Source organism: Triticum urartu, chromosome 4 (assembly GCF_003073215.2).
Source record: "Triticum urartu cultivar G1812 chromosome 4, Tu2.1, whole genome shotgun sequence".
Taxonomy (NCBI): domain Eukaryota; kingdom Viridiplantae; phylum Streptophyta; class Magnoliopsida; order Poales; family Poaceae; genus Triticum; species Triticum urartu.
Window position 1 is genome coordinate 343,841,141 of NC_053025.1, and position 19,242 is coordinate 343,860,382.

Consider the following 19,242-nt stretch of genomic DNA (forward strand, 5'->3'; position numbering starts at 1 on the left):
AGGCATGGCAATGTGGCAACGATAAGTCGAAGCAAGATCTCTAGCATGTATGCAAAGTGTGATGGTGCAAGAAACACATTAAGTATGATCCGCAATATTCATGCTCATGGTTTGGGGGTTCGCAAAAGAGAAGGATATCACCTTGAGAGCATGTCCTTGTGCGTCCTTCACAATGCGGAAGCACAAGCAAGTGCAATGTAGAAGCGTCATGATCGAAGGTGGTTCACTCTTGAGAGCTCGAATGGTCAACTCACGTGAAGTGGAAGTCGACACAAAGTCTAAGTATCCTACACATGCACAAAACAAAGCAAAGAACGTATGAGCATGGTAGATAAACACATCATCCATCATGATGGTTCTAATCTTTTTCACACAGCACAAGTGCATGAAAATTGTGATGCAACAAACTTTATGTTCATGGCACAATGCATATGGTGCAAAGAAGTAAGACAAGCATGCTTCACAAGAAATATGTCTAAATCTTCAAATGTATGTGAGAATGCTATGGGGGCAATCTCATTAGCAAGACTATAATCATCGTTGCACTCAATACATGGCAAATCATATAGCATGAGAGAGGCGACATATGGAGATATATGACAAGAAGCAATAGCAAACATGTGCAAATCATGTAGATGGTTGTCATCAACCACATGAAATGAGCAAGTATGAATCATCGGTGATGCAATAAACAAAGCAAGCAAATCAATCATGTCGTGCAAACTAGTAGTGCAAAGATGCAACATACTAGAGGAAATCATGGCAATCATGTCATGTGAGCAAATAATAGGCATAGACAATGCACATGACATATCGCAAGCACGAAGGCAAATCATGGTCAAAGTATGATCATAGGTATGAGTCACAAATGGAACATGATAAAAAAAGCAATATATCTACCAAGCTTGCAAATACACATACAAGTACGAGAATCAATCATCATGTGTAATGCAAAGCATGGTTCACAAATGCATGGCAAATGCATAGGAATGAGCATATCATGCAAAGTGAACATGACAATATGGGAAAAAGATATGTAATGTACAATAACCCATAACCATCTGAGGGCCATGTAGAAGAAATGCGCGAAGTTTTTGCACAGTGGGAATGGTGTGAAAGACAATCCATGGGATCCCAAGCCATGAATACTTGTCAACCTCACAATCCGATGAGTTAACAAAACAAGCTCTAGAGAGCAACGATGACTTGGGATCCCGTGGAGTGTCCTTACCACCGTTCCCTCCGCGCAAAGACTTCGTGCATTTCTTCTACATGGCCCTCACATGGTTATGGGTTATTGTCCATTATGTATCATTTTCCCATATTGCCATGTTCACTTTGCATGATATGCCCATTCCTATGCCTTTGCCATGCATTTATGACCCATACTTTGCATTACACATGATGATTGATTCTCATACTTGTATGTGCATTTGCAAGCTTGGTGGAGATATCACTTGTTATTGCTATGTTTGCTTTGTGCCCCATGCCTATGATGATACTATGATCTTGCTTTGTGTCCGTGCTTGCGCTATGTCATGTGCATTGCCTATATCCACTATTTGCTCACATGACACTATTGCCATGATTTCCTCTAGTATGTTGCATCTTCGCACTACTAGCTTGCATGATATGATTGATATGTTCGCTTATGTTGCATCACCAATGATTCATACTTGCCCATTTCATGCGGTTGATGAAAACCATTGCCATGCTTTGCACATGATTGCTATTGCTTCTTGTCATGTATCTTCATATGTCGCCTCTCTCATGCTATATGATTTTCCATGTATTGAGTGCAACAATGCCTTTAGTCTTGATAATGAGTTTGCCCCCATAGCATGCTCACATATATTTGGAGATTTTGACATAATTCTTGTGAAGCATGCTTGTCTTACCTCTTTCCACCATGTGCCTAGCGACATGAATACACACATTGTTGCATCATATTATTCATGCACTATTGCTACTAATGGTTATGTGCAAGAGAAGAGAACCATCATGATGGATGATGTGTTTATCTACCACACACATACATTCTTTCTTTTGTTTTGTGCATGTGTAGGATACTTGGACTTTGTGTCGACTTCCACTTCATGTGAGTTGACCATTCAAGCTCTTGCAAGCAAACCAGCTTCGATCACGACTCTTCTACATCGCAATTGCTTGTGCTTTGGCATTGTGAAGGACGCACAAGGACATGCTTTCAAGGTGATATCCTTCTCTTTTGAGAATCCCCAAAACATGAGCATGAATGTTGTGGATCCTACTGCATGTCTTGCTCGCACCTTGGCATATTGCACACATGCTAGATATCTTGCTTCGACTTATCATTGCCACATTGCCATGCCTCATGACATATATACCTTGTGTGTTGCACCCAATTCTTGGATTACTTGTTGTACACACCTTTGAGAGGGACATGCATGAATCGTGATTTATTAGAATACTCTATGTGCTTCACTTATATCTTTTGAGCTAGGCAATTTTTTCTCTAGTGCTTCACTTATATCTTTTTAGAGCACGGCGGTGGCCTTATTTTGTAGAAATTATTTAACTCTCATGCTTCACTTATATTATTTTGAGAGTCTATAAACAGCATGGCAATTTGCTTTGGTTATAAATTTAGTCCGAATATGACAGACATCCAAGAGGGACACAATAAAAACTTTTATATAAAGTGCATTTACTATGAGAAGTTTGATTCCTTATGATTGTTTTGAGATATAGAGATGGTGATCTTAGAGTCATGCTAGTGAGTAATTGTGAATTTGAGAAATACTTGTGTTAAGGTTTGTGAGTCCCATAGCATGCACGTATGGTGACCCGTTATGTAATGAAGTTGGAGCATGAGGTATTTTTTGATTGTCTTCCTTATGAGTGGCGGCTGGGGACGAGCGATGGTCTTTACTACCAATCTATCTCCCTAGGAGCATGCGCGTAGTACTTTGTTTTGATGACTAATAGATTTTTGCAATAAGTATGTAAGTTCTTTATGACTAATGTTGATTCCATGGATTATACGCACTCTCACCCTTCCACCATTGCTAGCCTCTATAGTACTGCACAACTTTCGTCGTTACCTTAAACCCACCATATACCTTCCTCAAAACAACCACCATACCTACCTATTATGGCATTTCCATAGCCATTCCGAGATATATTGCCATGCAACTTTCCACCGTTTCGTTTATTATGACATGTTCCATCATTGTCATATTGCTTTGCATGATCATGTAGTTGACATCGTATTTGTGGCAAAGCCACCTTTCATCATTTCTTATACATGTCACTCTTGAGTCATTGCACATCCCGGTACACCGCCAGAGGCATTCATATAGAGTTATATTTTGTTCTAGTATCGAGTTGTAATTTTTTGAGTTGTAAGTAAATAAAAGTGTGATGATCTTCATTAGTAGAGCATTGTCCCATGCGAGGAAAAAATAGAAGTGGCCAAAGAAGCCAACAAAAAGAGAGAGAGAGAGAGGCCAAAGAAGCCTAACAAAAAAATGAGAGAAAAAGAGAGAGGGGGCAAGGGCAATGTTGCTATCCTTTTTTCCACACTTGTGCTTCAAAGTAGCACCATGATCTTCATAATAGAGTCTTGATGGAGGGTAGAACCCTAATCGGCCGATCTTTCACGAAAGGAGCATATCCCACGAAGAACACGAGGAACACAAAGAGGGGGAACGAGGGAAATCACAAGGGAAAACACAAGAGGAACACTCAAACTAACAAGAACAAGTCACACATGGGCTAGATCCTCGAGTACATAAAGTAAGATACACGATCCACGATCAACTAGGGACGATACAAAAGGGTAACCGGTTCTTCTCCGTGAGGAGGTCTTGATTTTCTTCCCTAAAGAGGGGTCTTGAATCCGCTTGGGGGATCTTCTCCGGTGGAGGCTCGAATCTCTGAGGAGAAGGTACCCAAGTGGATGAGCAAAGCTCTCACACAAAATATGAGCTAATCCTTTGCTAACCCTAGTACGGAGCTAAGGGACAAGTAGATATAGTACAAGGGGGGTAAGTTGGGGGATACATGGGGTGAAACCCTTGTCGCTGCGCGTAGGCAGGGCAGTTGTACCGGTCATGGGGGCGGTTGTACCGCTGGGAGCTCAGGTACTGGTTCCTGGAGGTGTTCTCGGATGCGCTCAGTGGTTGTACCGGTGCGTGGGGCGGTTGTACCGGTCTGGTGGCTATTGCAGGGATAAACCGGTGCTGTACCGACCTTGCACCGCTTGATGTCAGGAGCTTGACCGGTAGTTGACCGGTGGTCGGCCGGTTGTACTGCCCAGGCGGAAGTTGGGCGGTGCATTGGCGGTTGTTCCGGGACTTCTGAGCTGGGATGATGTTCTTCATGCTCTTGATGTCCTTCTTGCATCGTGACTTCTCCTTGGTTGCTTACATGGTACCTAAGCACACAAAGCATCTCCGTTTGAGGTAGTAGCCATGTCTCAAGTGGGTAAAAGGGAAGTTCAACAAGGAGAGAGTTAACCTCGTTCTCAATGGCTCTCACACGGGCTCTTGTGATTGGTCCAAGTGGTGTCGTGGGAGATGTAGGTAGGTCAATGGGGATGACCTTGGGATGCTCCGCATCATCTCCCCTCCCTTGGGGAAGATCCGTCCTCGGATCGAATTCTTCATCACCATGGAAAGGCGAGAGGTCCTTGACATTGAAGATATCGCTCACGTTGTACTTGTCGCGGGGGAGGTCGATCTTGTAAGTGTTGTCATTGTAGCGTGCGAGCACCTTGAAGGGTCCGTCCACTCGTGGTCGAAGTTTGGACTTGCGTTCTTGGGGAAAGCGGTCCTTGCGAAGGTGTAGCCACATGAGGTCTCCAATGTTGAATATCATAGGGTGCTTGTTGATGTTGAGCTTGGTTGCAAGGCGTTGTATTTGGCGCTCGATGGTGTTTCTTGTATCTTCATGCACCTTCTTGAGATGGGTCGCTCGTGCACTTGCGTCCAAATTGATTCGCTCTTGGAGTGGTAGAGGTAGAATATCCAATGGTGACAAAGGGTTGAATCCGTAGACGACCTCGACAGGGTACTTGCCGGTTGTTGAGTGTCTTGCTCGGTTGTAGGCGAACTCGGCAATGGGTAGACACTCCTCCCACTCCTTGATGTTCTTCTTGATGAGTACTCGAAGTAGAGCGGAGAGTGTGCAGTTTGTCACCTCCATTTGGCCGTGGGTTTGAGGATGGTACGCCGTGGAGAAGAGGAGCTTGATTCCGAGCTTGGCACATAGGGTCTTCCAAAAGTAGCTAAGGAACTTGACGTCGCAGCCCAAGACGATGGTCTTTGGCACACCATGGAGACGCAATATTTCCGTACAAAAGAGATTAGCAACATGTGAAGCATCGTCTATCTTGTTGCAAGGAATAAAATGTGCCATTTTTGAGAAACGGTCCACAACGACAAATATGGAATCTTTCCCATTTCGAGTCCTAGGCAAACCGAGTACAAAGTCCATGCTAATGTCTTCCCATGGTTGGTAAGGAATTGGTAGAGGCATATAGAGACCATGAGATTGAGCTTTGGACTTAGCTTTGCGACATGTAGAACATCGGTTGGTGAAACGATTGACGTCCCGAAACATCTTTGGCCAAAAGTAGTTCTTCGAGAGCGTGGCGAACGTCTTGTCGCGTCCGAAATGTCCCATTAAGCCTCCTCCATGCGATTCCTACAAAAGCAAAAAAGGAAGAGACGACTCGGGGATGCAAAGTTTGTTAGCTCTCATAAGATAGCCATCTTTTATGTAATAGCGTTACCAAGATGTATTCGACAAACACTTGGCATAAGGAATGGCAAAAGTTGCATCATGCTCATACAAGTCTTTGATATGCTCGAAGCTAATGACATCTAACTCAAGTTGCGTGACAAGCATGCATATGCGGGAAAGAGATCCGCGACGATGTTTTCTTTACCCTTGATGTACTTGATGACATAAGGAAAAGACTCAATAAATTCACTCCATTTAGCATGACGCTTGTTCAACTTGGTTTGACCCTTAAGATACTTGAGGGTCTCATGATTGGTATGAATGATAAACTCATGGGGACGAAGGTAATGTTCCCATTCATGCAAAATGCGGACTAAAGCATATAGCTCTTTGTCACAGATGGGGTAATTGAGTTGCGCTCCGGAAAGTTTCTCACTAAAGTAAGCTATGGGGCGCTTCTCTTGCGTTAACACACCTCCTATGCCATTACCACTAGCATCGCAATGAATTTCAAAAGGTTTGTCCAAGTTGGGTAAGGCAAGCACGGGAGCATGAGTAAGCAAATTCTTAAGCTCATTGAATGCGGTATCTTGGGATGGTCCCCAAACAAAAGGCGCATTCTTCTTGCTCAAAGCATGCAAAGGCAAAGCAATGGTGCTAAAATCCTTCACAAAACGACGATATAAACCCGCAAGACCAAGAAAACTACGCACTTGATGCAAGTTGGTTGGTTGCGGCCAAGTCTTAATAGTATTGATCTTGGACTAATCAACATGAACACCCTTAGAAGAAACAACAAAACCCAAGAAAACGAGCTTATCAACACCAAAAAGGCATTTCTCCATATTAGCATAGAGGCCCTCTTTTCTAAGAGTTTGCAAAACGATGCGGACATGGGTGACATGCTCTTTGGTAGATTTGTTAAACACAAGAATGTCATCAAAGTAGACCACAACAAATATACCAATGTAAGGGCGAAAGACATGATTCATAAGGCGCATAAAAGTGCCCGGTGCTTCCGAAAGACCCATAGGCATGACTAACCAGTCATACAAACCAAACTTGGTTTTGAAGGCGGTTTTCCATTCATCACCCTCTTGTATGTGGATTTGATAGTAACCACTCTTAAGATCAATTTTGGAAAATATAGTGGCACCGCTAAGCTCATTAAGCATATCATCTAGGCGTGGAATGGGGTACCTATAGTGAACGGTGATAGCATTGATAGGTCTACAATCGGAGCACATGCGAAAGCTACCGTCACGTTTTGGCACAAGAATGACTGGGACGGCACAAGGGCTCAAACTTTCACGCACCTGTCCATGGTCAATAAGATGCTTTACTTGCCTTTGTATTTCTTTTGTTTCATCGGGGTTGACACGGTATGGAGCTTTGTTCGGAAGAGGTGCTCCGGGGATGAGGTCGATTCGGTGCTCAATGCCTCGTAGATGAGGTAGACCCGGAGGTAGCTCATCGGGGAAAACATCTTGAAATTCCTGCAAAAGAGAAGACAACACTAGAGGAAGAGTGTGAGAAGTGTTAGTTTGTGGTGCATTGTCCTTGCACACGAGAACATAGTGTAGGACACTAGATGGGTTCTCACACACTTCTCTTATCTCACGTTTGGTGGCAAATAGAACTAGGTTCTTGTTTTCGCTCATCGTGGAGGCACTCGATTTTGGCTTGTGGCGCTCACTCTCTTTTTGGTGGCTTGCTCTCTCACTATGATCTCCGCGATGGGTGGCTTGCTTGTCGGCGATCACTTGACTTGGCGACATTGGACGGAGGACATACTCCTTGCCCTTCATCTTGAAGATGTAGTGGTTCGTTCGGCCGTTGTGGACGACTCCTCTATCGAATTGCCATGGCCGTCCAAGGAGAAGATGACAAACGGTCATAGGAACGACGTCGCACTCCAAGGTGTCTTCGTAGGCGCCGATTTTGAAGGAGACTTGTACTCGGTGCTCGACTTGGATGGTGCCGGAGTCACTAAGCCATTGCACTTTGTATGGATGTGGATGCTTTGTCTTGGGCAATTGGAGCTTGGAGCAAAGTTCTTCACTTGCGAGATTATGACAACTCCCTCCATCGATGATGACCTTGACGGATCGTCCATTGATGCTGGCCTTGGTGTGGAATATGTGGCATCGTTGGTCTTCTTCTTGGTGATGTTGACTTTGGAGACAACAAGTGCGGGGCTTGAGTCTTCATCGCAAAAGACTTGTTCTTCTTCATTGTTCACTTGGCGGGGCATGGCGACTTGCTCAAGGGCTTCCATTTCGCCTTCACTCATGGAGTCATAAGTGCCATCATTGTTGAAGACCATGGTTCGCTTGTTGGTGCACTCGTAGGACTTGTGGCCTCGGCCTCCGCAAGTGAAACACTTGAAAGAACTCGTCTTGACGGTCTCATCAGTTGGGGTTGATGATGATGAAGCTCTTGGCTTGAAGTTGCTCGTAGGAGGATGGCTTGTAGGCGACGAAGCTTTCTTGGAAGTTGACTTGTCAATGTTGGAAGTAGAAGGCTTTGTAGTCAATGTTGGAGTCATTGAAGATTGGTTGTTGGAGAAGTCATAGGACTTGGATGAGAACTTGGCATACTTGAAATCATCCTGCACTTGGCATTCCGCTTTGGTAGCTTGGTGCACTAGCTCGATGAGATTTGAGTATGGTTGGAAGTCGGCGATCTTCTTGATGGGATGATTGAGTCCATTCAAGAAACGTGCCATTGTTTGCTCATCATCTTCCGTGACATTGGCTCTTATCATTGCAATCTCCATATCCTTGTAATATTCTTCAACGCTCTTTGTTCCTTGCTTGAGTTGTTGGAGTTTCTTGAAGAGGTCGCAGTTCTAGTAGGTAGGCACGAAGCGTGCTCTCATGACATCCTTCATTTGCGCCCAAGTAGTGATGGGTGGTTCACCTCTTGCCTCTCGGCACTCTATGATTTGTTCCCACCAAATGAGGACATAGTCTTGGAACTCAAGGGATGCCATCGCGATCTTCTTCTCTTCTTCATAATTGTGCAAATGGAAGATCTTGTCAACCTTCAATGCCCATGAAAGGTATTCTTCGGGATCGTTGCTTCTGTTGAACTTGGGCAGGGTGAACTTGAGTTTGCCATAACGTTTCTCTTCATTGTGTTGGGGTCGGGGGTGATGACGCCCATGTTGTTGATGATTATGCAACTCGTGGTGCTCTTGGCGTGGAGGGTTGTTATCCTCATGTTGTTGTCGTGGAGGATCTCCATTGTCTTCATACTCTGGATTGACTTGTTGTTCTTGACAAGCTTGTGGAGGGGCTTGTCGAGCTCGAGGAGGGACTTGACGATGCATGCGAGCTTGAAATCTTCGTTCTTGAATTTCTTCGCGAAGTGCTTCCTCTTGTTCACGGGCTTGTCGGCTTCGGTCGGCGACAACTCGACTCGAATCACATAGATCTTGTTGTGCCGCAAGTGCTTGAGTGTCACGGAGTTGTTGTTCTTGACGTTGTGCTTCGGCATCTTGAGCATTTTGGTGTAGACGTGCTCGCTCTTCCTCTTCATGTTGGCGTTGTCGTTGCCGTTCCCAGGCTAGCGCAAAGGCCTCTTGAGTTTGACGTTGTCGGCGCTCTTGAGAGTCGGTGTCGCGTAGCGGATTGAGGCTGGCTTGACGATCGGTGCGCGCGGCCCGGCGAAGAGTGTTCGATGTCGGTGTACTTGAGCCGGAGAGGGTGAAGTCGGAGTGGCGGCTTGAACGGCTCCTTCTTGAAGTGGAAGACGAGCGGTTGAGCAACAAAGCACGAATTTCGTGCATCCTTGCATCATTCTCTTGCTTGTGATCGTCGAGCTTGTGGTCGAAGTAGTCCCTTGTACGTTGCTTGGAAAGTTGCAAGTCGGCGGCGAGGTTGTCGATGCGTTCACTCATAGCTTGTTGCTCCTGATGCAAAGCACGTTGTGCACCAAAGAGGTGACTCTTGGTGACGAAGGAGTTCATGTCGTCGTCTTGCTCCATGAAGAGTGGGATGGTAGAAGTACTTGGCCTATCCATCATTCCAAGACAAATGTGAGTGGTAGAAAGAGAAGAATGAGTACCAAATGTACCTTGACCGAAGTTGAAAGTGGATCGAGGATCACTCCAATGTAGGACAAGGAAATAACACAATTGGTACTAGCTCTTGTCGGTTTCTCACACCTACACAAGTAAAAGCTTTTGGTGGAGCTTGGTTAGGATGGTGGCGCAAAAATTTGATGCAATTGTAAGTGAGCTTCAATAATGTTGGAAAAGATTCGCAAGATGCAATGTAACAAGTAGACCAAGCATATAAGGTTCACGAAAACACACACGCAAAAAGATAAGTGGGGTTGTGCAACCAAGGGTGAGCCAAAATGTGGAATCCACAAAAATGCTCTTGTTGCACAACACTAGAGAGACGCTAGCACGATTGCACAATAGACGTATACAAGAACTTGTGCACAACCTACTTAGCAAAAATGCAATGACTTCTATCCCAAGTATGCTCTATGCAAGGTGTTGCTATGATATGATCCAAGATGATCAAGTATGGCAATCTTAATGTTGTACGATGCTATGGTTCTTGCTTAAAAGCTCTTTGCATATCTTTCCTCTTTGCTTAAAAGGTTGTTTGGCTCTTTGATGTTTGAGCTCTTTTCTCATGCAATGCTTGACGAACCAAGATAGCAAGTGAGTATGCGATGGCAACTTTGTGACACAAGAGATGATACCAATATAGGCAACAATGATGTATGTATGCTATGGGAAGTATGATCACTAATGTGCACAAGTCTCGTTGCCGACAATACTCAATGGCTAGTCTCGATGGGTAAGCAACGCAAAGGAGTAAGGCTATGATGTCTATCAAAGTAATGGCAAGAATGATGTATCACAATACCAAGATGAATTTACCGTTCTTGCTTCGATAATGTGTCAAAATGGTGGCACGAATACCAAGTTGTAGTCGAGGTTGTCGTTGTGGATGACGCATCCGTGGCAAAGATGAGCGGCGGTGATGTCGAAGTCGAACCTACCTAAATAGCCGAAACACAAAAGGATACGGTACCGCAACTCAAATTCTCAAACCTTGAAGTGGCAACACGTGTTGGAGTGTGAAACGGGCACAACATGCGGAAGTGCTGATGGTGTATAAGTGGGGGAGGCAAAGATGCCAAACGGTTTCGACTGAAACTGGGTGGGGCGGTAGTACCGCTTGTGAAGGCGCTAGTACCGGTTGGTACTTTAGCGGTAGTTCCGCTCATGTGGGCGGTAGTACCGCTGTGGTCGGGAAGATCGCAAGATCTCGATCGGGGATGGGTTTTTGGGGCGGAAAAGGATGATTTCGTTGTCGAAATTCGAGCAATTTCAAGGATGGAAGCTGGAGAGAAATGGGGAGATGCTAGATCCACTTGAAATCAAGCAAATCCACGGATCAGATCCAACAAAACATCAACACACCAACAAATCACAAAAAAATTTGGGGCTATTTTTGGTGGGGAATTTTCGAATTAGGACAAAAACAACAAAATAAGGCTAGAAACACAACAGGGAGGCTCCCAAATCGTGATCAACCTGGCTCATGATACCAAGATGATGTAGGGTAGAACCCTAATCGGTCGATCTTTCACGAAAGGAGCGTATCCCGCAAAGAACACGAGGAACAGAAAGAGGGGGGGCGAGGGAAATCACAAGGGAAAACACGAGAGGAACACTCAAACTAACAAGAACAAGTCACACATGGGCTAGATCCTCGAGTACATAAAGTAAGATACACGATCCACGATCAACTAGGGACGATACAAAAGGGTAACCGGTTCTTCTCCGTGAGGAGGTCTTGATGTTCTTCCCTAAAGAGGGGTCTTGAATCCGCTTGGGGGATCTTCTCCGGTGGTGGCTTGAATCTCCGAGGAGAAGGTAACCAAGTGGATGAGCAAAGCTCTCACACAAAATATGAGCTAATCCTTTGCTAACCCTAGTACGGAGCTAAGGGACAAGTAGATATAGTCCAAGGGTGGTAAGTTGGGGGATACATGGGGTGAAACCCTTGTCGCTGCGCGTAGGCAGGGCGGTTGTACCGGTCATGGGGGCGGCTGTACCGCTGGGAGCTCAGGTACTGGTTCCTGGAGGCGTTCCCGGATGCGCTCAGCGGTTGTACCGGTGCGTGGGCGGTTGTACCGGTCTGGTGGCTGTTGCAAGGATAAACCGGTGCTATACCGGCCTTGCACCGCTTGATGTCAGGAGCTTGACCGGTAGTTGACCGGTGGTCGACCGGTTGTACCGCCCAGGCGGAAGTTGGGCGGTGCATTGGCGGTTGTTCCGGGACTTCTGAGCTGGGATGATGTTCTTCATGCTCTTGATGTCCTTCTTGCATCATGACTTCTCCTTGGTTGCTTACATGGTACCTAAGCACACAAAGCATCTCCGTTTGAGGTAGTAGCCATGTCTCAAGTGGGTAAAAGGGAAGTTCAACAAGGAGAGAGTTAACCTCGTTCTCAATGGCTCTCGCACGGGCTCTTGTCATTGGTCCAAGTGGTGTCGTGGGATATGTAGGTAGGTCCATGGGGATGACCTTGGGATGCTCCGCATCAAGTCTCCTATGGCGTCACTTTCATATACTAGTGGGAATTTTTCATTATAGAACTTGGCTTATATATTCCAACGATTGGCTTCCTCAAATGCCCTAGGTCTTCATGAGCAAGCAAGTTGGATGCACACCCACTTAGTTTTCTTTTTGAGCTTTCATACACTTATAGCTCCAGTGCATCCGTTGCATGGCAATCCCTACTCACTCACATTGATATCTATTGATGGGCATGTCCATAGCCCGTTGACACGCCTAGTTGATGTGAGACTATCTCCCTCTTTTGTCTTCTCCACAACCACCATATTCTATTCCACATATAGTGCTATGTCCATGGCTCACGCTCATGTATTGCATGAAAGTTGAAAAGGTTTGAGAACATCAAAAGTATGAAATAATTGCTTGGCTTGTCACCGGGGTTGTGCATGCTTTGAATATTTTGTGTGATGAAGATGGAGCATAGCCAGACTATATGATTTTGTAGGGATAAGTTTTCTTTGGCCATGATATTTTGAGAAGAACTAATTGCCTTGATAGTATGCTTGAAGTATTACTGTTTTTATGTCAATATTAAACTTTTGTTTTGAATCTTATGGATCTGAACATTCATGCCACAATAAAGATAATTACATGGATAAATATGTTAGGTAGCATTCCACATCAAAAATTCTGTTTTTATCATTTACCTACTCGAGGATGAGCAGGAATTAAGCTTGGGGATGCTTGATACGTCTCCAACGTATCTATAATTTTTTATTGTTTCATGCTATTACATTATCTGTTTTGGATGTTTTATATATGCTATTTTATATTATTTTTGGGACTAACTTATTAACCTAGAGCCTTATGACAGTTTCTATTTTTTCCCTGTTATTGACTTTCACAGAAAAGGAATACCAAACAGAGTCTAAACAAAATGAAACCTCCGCGATGATTTTTCTTGGACCAGAAGACAAACCATAGACTTGGAGATCAAGTCGGAAGAGCCACGAGGCGGCCACAAGGACGGAAGGCACGCTCAGGGGGTAGGGTGTGCCCCCACCCTTGTGGGCCCCTCGTGACTCCCCTGACCTAATTCCTTCACCTATATATTCACATACATTCCCAAACCACCAAAAGCATCCACGAAAAGACTTTTCCACCACCGCAACCTTCTATACCCGTGAGATCCCATCTAGGGACCTTTTCCGTCACCCTACCGGAGGGGGATTCAATCACGGAGGGCTTCTACATCAACTCTATTACCCTTCTGATGAAGCGTGAGTTGTTTACCTCAGACCTACGTGTCCATACCTAGTAGCTAGATGGCTTCTTTTCTCTCTTTGATTCTCAATACCATGTTCTCCTCGATGTTCTTGGAGATCTATCTGATGTAATATTCTTCTACGGTGTGTTTGCCGAGATCCGATGAATTGTGGATTTATGATCAGCTTATCTATGAATATTATTTGAATCTTCTCTGAATTCTTATATGCATGATTTGATATCTTTGAAATTCTCTTCGAACTATCGGTTTAGTTTGGCCAGCTAGATTGGTTTTTCTTGCAATGGGAGAAGTGCTTAGCTTTGGGTTCAATCTTGCGGTGTCCTTTCCCAGTGACAGTAGGGGCAGCAAGGCACGTATTGTATTGTTGCCCTCGAGGATAAAAAGATGGGGTTTTCATCATATTGCTTGAGTTAATTCCTCTACATCATGTCATCTTACTTAATGCGTTACTCTATTCTTCATGAACTTAATACTCTAGATGTAGGCAGGAGTCGGTCGATGTGTGGAGTAATAGTAGTAGATGTGGAATCGTTTCGGTCTACTTAACACAGAAATGATGCCAATATTCATGATCACTGCCTTAGATATCGACATAACTTTGCGCTTTTCTATCAATTGCTCGGCAGTAATTTGTTCCCCCACCGTGCTATCTTGAGAGAAGCCTCTAGTGAAACCTATGGCCCCCGGGTCTATTTTCCATCATACAAGTTTTCGATCTGCAATTTTGGTTTTCGATCTATAATTTCTGCAATCTTTTAATTTCCGATCTATAAACCAAAAATACAAAAAATATTTACTTTACCATTTATTTATCTCCATCAGATATCACTTTTTCATGTAACCATGAAGGGATTGACAACCCCTTTATCGCGTTGGGTGCAAGTTGTTTGATTGTTTGTGCAGGTATTAGGTGATTTGTGTGTTGTCTCCTACTGTATTGATACCTTGGTTCTCAAACTGAGGGAAATACTTATCTCTACTTTGCTGCATCACCCTTTCCTCTTCAAGGGAAAAACCTGCTGTGACGACCCAAGACCGACGCTCCAGATGCCTTCCATGTTTTGCGTGTCAGTTGTGTTCATTATTTGCTTGTTGCATTTCATCATGTCATCATGTGCATTGCATTCGCATGTTTTCATAAAACTTGCATCCATTCATAGTGTCACTTCCCGTTTGTCTCTGTTGACCTTTCTCGGACCCCTTGCAACCTGGATCTTCATTTCCTCTATTGCCTAAGTCGGAGTCTCTCTGCATAGTGCACAAACCCCCCTCGCATGCGTGTCCGATACTTCCCCGAACCCGAACCGCATGGTTATGACCGATGGGTTCGGATCATCCCCAAACATCCCTAAAACATCTCCATTTTCTTAGTTGGACTCCCTACCTATTTATTTCTCGACCATTCGATTGTGATCGGAGGAACGAGGTAGCCCCTAACCTAATCCGTGATGTATATATTCGTCCACCCATAGTCCATTATGGAAAACCTTAAAAATATTCTCCCTTGTCCCGTCGCGCCGCCGCCACTAGCTCCACTTAGTCGCCTCCCTCCTCGGGATCCTCTCGATTCAACCGGAGCCAACCAGTTCTAGCCACTTCTCGCCATCGATCCATCCTGCATCCACCTTGCTTCTGCCGCCAACCAACCAGCGCCATGCCCCGCGCCCTTTCTCCTCCTCCCTATCTCGCCAGGTGCCCAATCTGCATTGCGCCCCTGCCTTCGTTCTCCGCTGCAGCCAGCCACCAGAACCCCTCGTCCCCCATCGTCCTCGCCCGTCATCACGCCAACGACGTCCAAGCCATCGGAGCGCAGCCACCCTTTCGCCGCCGTCGAGCGCCACCGCAGCAGCAGCTCCAGGCCGCCCCCTCACCCGCACCCTTGTTTCTTCTCACTTTCCTTCGCTTTCTCTCTCTCCCTCTCATCTCCCTATTTCCTCTCTCTCGCAGGGAACACATGGGCACATGGAGCTCCATGGCCGCCTGATGCTCAAGCCACCACTGGGAACCGCTCGTCTGCCTCGGGGCCTCCTAGATCGGGACAGTCTCGGCCTTCCCCGCACCTCCTGATGCCCAGTGCCGCTTGCCTCCGTTCACCAAGCTTCTGTGCCGCCACGCCTTCTTCCTCTGCTTCTGCATCGAGCACGAGGGAGACGCAACAGAGCTGCTGTTTTCCCCGTTGACCGCATAGAGCGCCAGCGCGCCGCCCTCGTCGTCGTGTCGTTCCTATGCTTCCAGTGTCGACCGCACCGCCAAGTCCCGCTCGATTTGGCCTACCCTGTTGACCGAGACCCTGCCTCCTCGCTCGCTTCGTCCAATCGTGCATGCGTTGACCGCATCGTCAACCCGCCTGAGCGGGTCAACCTCCTCTCCAGCCGCGCGGCAGCGCCCAGCTCCCTTCGCCCTTCCGGCCTGCCTCTTCCGCAACCCGGGCCAAGCCCATGGTGAGCATTAGATCCAGTGCCCCCTGTGCACTGTTGGGCCAGCCTGCAGATTCGTCCCTTTGCTGTTTTTTAGGCGTGCTGCGAATTTCCTATTATCTAGAGAATTACAGATTTGTAGAAAAACCCTCATGTTCATGCATATCATATCTCACTAACCGTGCATCGGATTAAAATGATTTAAATATGTAAAATGTTTAGAATTTCATCTACTTTCATAATTTGCAACTTTCAACCATGTTAAAAATGTGTAAGATGATGTTCGCATTTAATTTGCATAAATGACCTGTTAAAATGATTTATTTAATAACTAAATAACCATAGCCCCGAATTTAATAAACTTTACATGTAAATGGGGTAGAAAATTGTATAGGTTAACATTGTGCACTTTCATTGCATGCTTAACAACACTAAAATATGGTTTAGGGCAGAAAAATACCAAATTCGAAATATGCACATGTTTTTTTCCGAAATTGTTGTTTGTTGCTTCTAGCCTCATTTAAAATGCCTAAATGTGTAGTTTACTTATGCTTACCCCTTGTCATGTTTAATAACATTTAATATTTTTGGGTACATAAACAAGAGCGAACTAAATAATTAACTGTGGTGTTTCGTCAATAGGAAACTCGTTGCATATTGAGCTCCACTTAATTTGTAGCATTGTCTGTTGCACCTTGCCATGCCATGACTCATTAACCGGACATGCGGCATACTTGATTGTGCATCATGCCATGTTTATGCTTGGTTGTTTACCATGTTGTTTGCTTCTTTCCGGTTGTGTTTCTTCTCGATAGTTTTTGGTATCATTGTGATTATGAAGATCTGTTCGACTACGTTGGTTCGTCTTCTTCTTCATGGACTCGATCTTCTTCCCAGTGGGATTTCAGGCAAGATGACCGTCACCCTGGATCTCACTACTATCTTTGCTATGTTAGTTGTCTCTGCTATTGCTATGTCGCGCTACCTACCACTTGTTTATCAAGCCTCCCCATATGCCATGAAACAACCTCTAACCTTTTTCCACCATCCTAGCAGACCCTTGTTTGGCCATGTCACCACTTTGATCAGCCCCTCCTATAGTGTTGCTAGTTGCAGGTGCAGTTGCAGGTTGTTCCATGTTGGGACATGGATATCATGGGATATCACAATATCTCTTATTTAATTAATGCATCTATATACTTGGTAAAGGGTGGAAGGCTCGGCCTTTTGTATGGTGTTTTGTTCCACTCTTGCCACCTTAGTTTCTGTCATACCGGTGTTATGTTCCTTGATTTTGTGTCCCTAACACGGTGAGGGTTTATGGCCCCCTCTTGACAGTTCGCTTTGAATAAAAGTCTTCCAGCAAGGCCCAACATTGGTTTTACCATTTGTCTAATAACAACTAAAACTTGCATATGGACCCGCCATCACCCGAGGTCTCTTAATCAACCCCCGGGCCAGTGCTCCTCATGAGTGTTGGTCCACCTTCCTAGTAGTCGGCGGTGCCACCTCGGGGCAACTCGAGGTATTTTGGCTATCGTCCACTTTGCATAGACGGTGTTGTCCTGAGAACGAGATACGCGTGGCTCCTATCGGGGTATCGACGCACCAGGTGGTCTTGCTGGTTTTGTTTTACCATTGTCGAAATGTCTTGTGCACCAGGATCCCGAGTTTGATTGGATGTCCTGCGATGGAGGATTGTCTCCGCGGATCGTGAGCTTGTCATGGGCTAAGTTGGGACACCCCCTGCAGGGTTTAAACTTTTGAGAGCCGTGCCCGCGGTTATGTGGCAGATGGGAATTTGTTAATATCCGGTTGTAATGGACTTGAACTAAACTCAATTAAAATACACCAACCGCGTGCATAACCGTGACCGTCTCTTTTTGAGTGAGTCGAGAAGAGAACACGGTTTGGGTTATGTTTGAACGTAAGTAGTTCAGGATCACTTCTTGATCATTACTAGTTTGCGACCATTGCGTAGTTTCTCATCTTACTCTTGTACTCATAACTTAGCCACCATATATTGCTTAGTCGCTTGCTGCAACCTCACCACTTATCCATTTCCTACCCATTAAGCTTTGCTAGTCTTGATATGCATGGTAATGGGATTGCTGAGTCCTCGTGGCTCACAGATTACTACAACAACAGTTGCAGGTACAGGTAATGCGATGACCCGACGTGAGTGCAATGCTTGCTTGATTTGGAGTTCTTCTGCTTCTTGTTCTTCAATCAAGGGATAGGTTCCAGGTCGGGGAACCTGGGATTAGCAGGGTGGATGTCGTTCTTATTTTTCATTTGATTTCATTCGTAGTCGGATCCTATTCTTCTATATGATGGTTGCCATGTATTGATGTATTGTTGTATGAATGATGTAGCTTGTGGCGAGTGTAAGCCTTTATCTTGTTTTCTCATCTATTCAGTACATGGTATGTTGTAATGATATTCACCTTGCTATGCGCTCGAAATGCGGTTGTGCCCCAATCATGAATTCATCACGTGATTGGGATAAAATCGCATCTTGGGTGCGACAAGTTGGTATCAGAGCCTTACCGACCTTAGGAGCCCCTTGATTGATCAAACCACTGCCGTTGTTGAGTCTCGAAGAAAACTATTTTGAGTCTAGCTATGTATCGGAGAGTAGGAATTATTTTTACTCCTTAGCCCCTTCTTCGCTCTGGCGACGACTCCTGACGTAGATGTTTTGACTTCACTCTCCTCTTTTTCACTCAATTTTTTTAGGATCACGTGAGTATTGTTGGATCGTTGCGATATCATTGTGACGGGAATTCTGTCTTGGTGCCTCCTGACATTTAGGGGTTGTGGAAGTGTCTCGGGTAGTTGAGCTCCAAGGTGTTTTCGTCACAATGCTTATTGTTACAGTTCTGGAATACCAGAGGTTGCCGACATCGAAAACACTTCTGTACTCTTTGTGATGAGAGTAGTTTGATGACACCTAGTACTGGGGAGAGCGATCAGATGTATTGCCACAACTAGTATATCAGATGTTTTCGAAGGTCTGAGGTACACGATTTCCGAGGTTTTCTTGGTTATGTGTTGACAGATGGATACAGTTGGAGTGTAGGATTTGTTAGTTGTGTGAGATATTTGTGCCTCCCTGTATCCCCAACACCAGATTGCATAACCAGAAAGTTTTGGGAGTTCATAGGTGTGAATTCAAGTAGTTGCCTAGGATATCCTTCCGACAGATGGATGACATGAGATTGGGGTTCGACGTCTAGTGGTCCGCCTATCCACGATC